The following is a 7,094-nucleotide window of genomic DNA, read 5'->3' on the forward strand; positions in this document are numbered from 1 at the left end:
ACAATAACGAACAATGGCAATCCTTTTTTTCATTCTCTTTGGATACCATTCCAAGAAAAGCATGTATGTATGTATGTATGTATAAATGTTAAATGACCATGAAGTTAGGAATGCAGTGAATATTGAAACAAGTGTTTTGTTGCTTTTTTACGAAAGAACACTTGAGCAATATAACGTTATGCGATTACTGCTGTTCTGATCGCATGACTACAGTGGTGGCCTAAGGTCATTGGTACAGCCTAATGATATCTCGTAAAAATAAATTAAAGAAACTATATTGTTTTATGCCTTTTCTAAAGGTTTGAGCCTAAATCTATTTTTTTTCTTTTTAATTTTATAAAGTCCGTAAAATTTTTTTCGTCATTTTAATATTGTGCATATTTTTTAAAGTTACGAATTCTCTTTATTAAATTTGTAAAAATTATTCTCATTCACTTTTTTTTTAAGTGCTCAAAATTTTTATTGACATTTCGAAAATTATTTCATTTTCATTGTATTTATAGCGTCTGCCAATAGGGATGTGGTTATTTTAACAGCTCCTGGCAGTCATGTTTATTTACGGATTTTTGTCAAATACTGTCAGTAAGTTCAGTAAAGTTTGCCATTTTACAATTTCACGTGTCACTTTGGTACAACGTTTGGAGATTGTGCTAGATTATTACGCAAATTCACGTTCTCTAAAGAAACGTTGATTGAAAAATCGCCTTCTCACATGAGGCACGTTTCTGGCTTCGTCAAAAAATAGAATTATCGCCATTGAGGTGAGTCATAACTTCAGTTGGTTCAGGAAATGCAACCTCATACCCAAAAATTGACCGTTCATACGGATTGTGGTATGGGGGCATCAACGGGTCTTATTTCTTTCGGGATGACGATAACACGATGTTGACACACTCATTTTAATCGAAATTTGTTGAAATTGACGGGAACGATCTCTATTTCCAGCATGTCGGAGCTTTGCCTAAAGTTTCGCATCTAAAAATGGCCACATTGCGTGCAAAGTTTGATGACTTATTAATTTTGAGAAATGGCCCAGCCAATGGTCGCCAAGAGCATGCGATTTAACACCTCAAGATTACTGTCTCTGGGGTATGTTAAATCAAAGGTTTACGCCATTCTACCAGCAATGATCGATGGGCTCGAAAACACATTCAGCGCACTATAGGCGAAATTCCAGCCGAAATGTTGCACCGGATCACCGAAAACTGGCGTAAACGAGTTGTGATATGCGAAACTGTGTTAACCATTTATCCGACATTTTATTCGATTCAAAAATGGCACAAAACTGCTTAACAAAAAAAAGCAGAACCCATATTGAATAATTTATATCGTTTTAGTATCACATGTTCTTGTTGGTGTACACCCTTTATATCAACAAATTTTTAGAGTATGATTCCCTAATTAATGGCAGCTCTATTCACTTTACTTTGTATACTATGAGTTTATTTATATATGGACATGTTTTTTTTAGGTGAGCATACGCATGTGAATCAGATCGGCAATTTGTTGTTGAACTCTTTCAAACCAGCTGTGTTGACTGTTGATCTTCATACTTTCATGTGCGCCTAGTTGATCATTGGTACATTAAATATTTTCTGCAGAAGCTTCCAGCATAGTTAAAGGGTGTTTCAGATTACCGCAACATTTAAATTCTCTAACAATATTGACAAATTTTTCGCAGTTGACGAATTTGTTCAATAATGAAGGCAAGTTCTTCTATCGGAGAATATATTAATAGAATTATCTGTTTCTATCGTGTAACGCTCAATTTTTACTAAGCTTAAACTGTGAGCTGTGGATTTGGTTTTTTAGGTTGTTAATATTTTAAATCTTCCCTTAATTTTGGCATACCCTTTATAATATATTTACAGTATATAACTTTGCTATAGTAGTTAAGTAGACAAATTAACAAATAATACTTAAGAACACATACATATATGTATGTATGTACATTGTAAGGTTTTTGTTGATTGACTATATATTCGGTAATTGGTAACCCTGTTTTTGTCTTTCCATTTTTATATAGCAGTAAAATTTATTTGTGTATTTCGAGATCATGAGAAATGTGAAACGAAGCTTTGTTGTTGATCTAAATCAATGTGTTCGTGAAGTAAAGGATTGCAGTCAACATACTGCGTAAGAGCGAAGGTCGTTTGGGGGGTGATAACAATGCGGACTTTTCGTCGACTCAGATGTCTTTATGTTCCAGCACGAAAGGTTACTAAATTTTTGGCAAATTCGGATCGGACCATCGGTATGACGCAGCGAAGCATATTGTTCCATGCCGGCGATTTGCAATATTCCATTCAGGCTAGGCATGCTGCCCTGGCTGGGACTATTCAAAGGTTGTTTGTAAGTGCGAAGATATAAAAAATGAAACATAAGTTAAAATTTCATGTTGTATCTCCAACTAGTAGATCCAGAGCGCTTTTCTGATTTTGTCCTGAAAAAGTGATATTGGAATAAGGGTGAACGAAATTTGCTTAAACGGATGGACAAAAATATAATAAAATAAAACAGTGCGGCGCACTCCAGGATAGAAAACCTCAAGCAAGGACTTGCAAAGCTCGATTGGTATAACGAAAATATCAGTCTTTGGCAAATATGATGTCGTAGCAGTAGAAATGGGGATATATGGTCGATAGCCGTTCCAAAAATAAGAAGCTCCACATCCATAGCTTTACTGATAATGCTGAGCCAGATAACGTAAAGTATACGTAAAGTATTACGTTCTCTGGCTGAGCCAAACCTCGCCATCGAAACCAATATCAAATTTCCACACATACTGCAGGCGATTTGCGGCTTCCGAACGAAATCATGCATTTTGGTTGCTTTTCTCTTCTGGAAACGGGAAGAATTGCAGCCAACTGCTGAGTAAGAATGAGTCAAGTCTGTTATTTTCTATTTTCAAATAGTGATGGAATTTGTATGTATGTATGTATATTTGGAGGCCATGAGAAAAGTGAAACCAAGCTTTGTTGTTGATCTAAATCAGTGGGCTTGTGAACTTAAAGATTGCTGCCAGCTGCTGCGTAAGAATGTGTCATGAGCGCCTAGTGGACGATTGGAGATATCAGGGAAATTTGTAATTTTTATTTCAGGGAAGAAGAAGAAGGATTTTATGTGACATACAGTGGCTCACAGCTTATTTTATGCACTATGAATTTATGTGTTTAAAGTGCTGTAACAAAAAAAATAAAACGAAAACGGTAAAATTTTCAATGCAGACTTTAAAACATATGTGTAGCAAAAGTGTTAAACAAAAAAGAAAGGAAAAAAACTCAACTCCCTCACAGCCAGATGATAAAAAGCAAACAAAGTAACAGAATTATGCTCACAGCTTATTTTATGCACGCATTTCTTCTCTTTTTACCTTTTTTCTTTTGTTCTTTTTTTGCATTTCTATGTGCGCGACAGTGTTCCTGGAATTGTTATTAGTTAATAATTAATCTTATCGCGCACGTGAAAGTATCAATAATCGTGTTTTTACGAAATGGGTCGTCGCACAACGATTGAGCAGCGCGAGCTTGTAATTCATCACTTTAAACGTGAAATGTCGCAGCGAAAAATTGCTGAAGTAGTCAATTTAAATGCATCGACTGTCCAAAAAATTATTGAGCGCTTCATTCATGAAAATCGGATCGAAAATAAAGGCAGAACTGCTCCCAACAAAATTTTTAATGCTACCGACGAGCGCTATATAGTAGGTAAAGTAGAGGCAATTCCAAATTATCGATACCAAAGCTGACCAGCGAAATTGCGAATGACTTGGGTAAATCGTGTTGTGCTGAAACTGTCCGTCGAGTGCTGCGTCAACGTGATTTGCATGGTCGAGTGGCTAGAAAAAAGCCATTTATAAGCAAAAAAATCAGCTAAGTAGAATCACCTTCGCCAAGGAGTATGTAACCAAAACGCCGGACTTCTGGAATAGCGTCATATTTGCAGACGAGTCAAAATTTAATATTTTTGGTTCAGATGGAATGAGCTATGTCTGGCGGAAACCAAATACTGAGCTCCAAAAGCAAAATCTTAAAGCTACGGTAAAGCATGGTGGGGGAAGCGTCATGGTTTGGGCCTGTATGTCCGCAGCTGGCGTTGGAAATTTGATTTTTGTTGAAGAAACGATGAATAAGTCTGTATACCTGGACATATTGAAAAACAATTTGCTCCAAAGCGCCGAAAAATTGGGAATACGACATAACTTCCGTTTTTATCAGGACAATGACCCCAAACACAAGTCGGCTGTTGTGCAGTCTTGGCTAATTTGGAACTGTCCACACTTAATGGCGCCGCCAGCACAGAGTCCTGATATGAACGTGATAGAGAATTTATGGGCGCTTTTAGATAATAACATTAGAAAACATCAAATACCTAGCAAGGAGCAGTTGAAAATAGCACTTGTAGAATAGTGGAACAAAATTCCTCCAGAAACCACTCAAAAATTGGTAGATTCGATGCCAAAAAGGGTGAATGATGTGATTAAAGCCAAAGGCTACCACACTAAATATTAAATTTATGTTTAAATATATGTAAATAGTTAGTTTTTAAGATACATGCAATCTGCATAAAATAAGCTGTGACCTGAAATATAGCAGTATTTTTTGTTTTTACCTTTTGAGATAAAAAATATATTTTTGAAAAAAATTGAATTCCTACTTAAAAATAAATAATTTACATATGAATAAAATGGCATTTAATTTTATTTTATATAACATTCAATTTTGGTGTTAGGACTCTGTAAAGTTCAAAAATAGCTCTGCATAAAATAAGCTGTGAGCCACTGTATATAATATTATAAATAAATTTAATTTTTATTTTTACAATTGAGGAGATAAAATAAAAAAAAATCAACTAATTAATAAACAATTTAAATCATAAGACAAGTAAAAGTATTTATTTTCAGCACAGCACATTAAAAAAATTTTTGTAAAATTTTGTATAAATAAATAAAGTAATAATTTTTTGAATGTTCGGCACATTAAGTTGAATATGTGAGCTTGGCAACCATGCTAAGGTATGTTTTTATATCACTATATTTACATATGAGAATGGCCGAAAATGGCACCCGTTTTCTGTTTGTGCATTTAGAAACAGATGATCATCGAAACGTTTAATTGTTGTTTATCAGCAGCAAGCAGTTTGCCAATATCACTGCCTAGAATCCCGGTGGCCTACCGTAACTATGTTCGCCTGGTATATCGTTGATTTGGACGTTTTTCGGGTATCGATACTTGCAGAGTTCCAGTTGATTTTTTTAATTTATTTCTATCGATTTTATTTTAAATAAATTTAAAGACAAATTTTTATAATTTTTGTAAAAAATATTTTTTTCCAGTTTCAAGTTTACTTTTCTTTATTTTGAATTTATAAAAAAATTGAAATTATTTGTATATATTATTATTATTTCTAATAAAATAAATTAAAATTTAATAATTTTCTTTCTAAATTTTATAAATATAAAAGATATGGAAAATTTGGCAGCCCTGACATTCCATGAAATGTGTGACACGTGCCTTTATTTAGAAGTAGAACGAAGTGGTAATTGAAACCTGATGTTGTTTTTGCTAGAAAAAGTGCTGCTGTGACAGAGGCTGCGATCGCTGCCAGCTACTGCCGGCGCCCATCTGATCGTTTATGTTCGCCTGGTGAATATGCGACAACTTAAAAACGACAAAAATTTGCCGTCATGCAGATGTGGTAGAGGGTTCGTGTCTTTGCTAAATTTAAGGTTGCTGCGACTTACTTGAATTTTATCGCTTATTTCGGTTATTTGGTGTATTTTAATGAAATATTTTTGCAAAATAATTAAAATAAATATTTTATTAATTGTTTAATAAATGTTGTACAGGTTTTACTATACTCACTGCTTAAAATGTTCCTTTGTTTATACTTACATGCTTGAAAGATAATTTTTTTAGACACATTTGACAGCTTTTGAAATTCAATTGAAAGAAAAAAGTAGCCACAAAATGTTTTTGTTTAAAAAAAGTAAGAAACAACAAATTTTTTGTTTAAAAAAGTATTTTTTTGTTATTTATTTCCACAGTTCGCTCTCTTAGTTTGTGACAATAGTTATTTCGTTAGTATGTATTTTTTTTTAGCAAATTTTCTTGCTGCTTTAATAATAAATTTAAATTATTTTTCATTTGAAATAGTTAGTATTATTATTATTTATTATAAATTTATTTATATACATACATGCATATGTACGGGTATTTAATACAATATTTATTTATATATGCTAATATAAACAATTGAATATGTATGTATGTATGTGTGTGCTTTGCTAAAATCAGATTTTCTTAATTTTATTTTGCTGAAAAACAATAATTAAAATTGATTCTGAAATTTATTTGGGGTATTTTTAATGGATTAGTAAGAAGCATTAAAAAATGCTAAATAAAAATCAAATTAAAAAATAAAGAATCTCTTAGGATATTTAGGGTAAAATTTTGAAATTTTTCAAAAAAAAAAAAATAAATTTTCCACAATTCATTAAAAATAAAATTTTTGATTTTTGTTTTTTAACTTTTTGAAAAATTCAAATTCAAACATTTCTTTCAAATAAATTTGAAATAAAATCTCAATCAATTTAGAGGTTAGGGTTGTGTTTTGTAAATAAATTGAAGCTTATACAAATAAAACTTAAATAAAATTTTTTTTTAAATATTTTTAAAATAAAACTTGAATAAAAAAGCAGTCAATTGAAGCTGTGATGATTTCTTTATACCTGCTTTTCGTAGAGGTTAGGGTTGAGTTTTTGAAAATAAAACTTAAATAATTAAGACTTTGAAATGTTTTCAAATAAAAATTAAAAAAGTCAATCACTTGAAGCTGTGGTAATTTTCTATGCTTGTGTTGTTTTTTAGAGGTTAGGATTGAGCGTTTTGCATAAAACTTTGTTTAAACTTTTAATTGTCTTGCCAAAGTAAAATCAAGTTTTCTCAAATTTTTTCCTCCCCACACACACATACATTTACACCGATTTGCTTGCATATACTTTATGTATATTTTATTTATTTCCTTTTTTTATATGTTTTTATGCACTTGTAAGTTTTGTAATAAATTTTATTTATTATAATAATAATAGCAAT

General features: G+C 32.0%; 1 long non-coding RNA gene across 1 annotated transcript; it reads left to right on the forward strand.

The window, feature by feature from the left end:
• The first annotated feature begins 2,037 nt into the window (after positions 1-2,037).
• LOC120769009 lies at positions 2,038-2,517 on the forward strand. The gene is made up of 2 exons (XR_005704813.1): positions 2,038-2,352; positions 2,415-2,517. It is a non-coding gene; the product is annotated as an uncharacterized LOC120769009 (long non-coding RNA).
• The last annotated feature ends 4,577 nt before the right edge of the window (positions 2,518-7,094 follow it).

This window comes from Bactrocera tryoni, chromosome 2, assembly GCF_016617805.1.
Source record: "Bactrocera tryoni isolate S06 chromosome 2, CSIRO_BtryS06_freeze2, whole genome shotgun sequence".
NCBI classification, from domain to species: Eukaryota; Metazoa; Arthropoda; class Insecta; order Diptera; family Tephritidae; genus Bactrocera; species Bactrocera tryoni.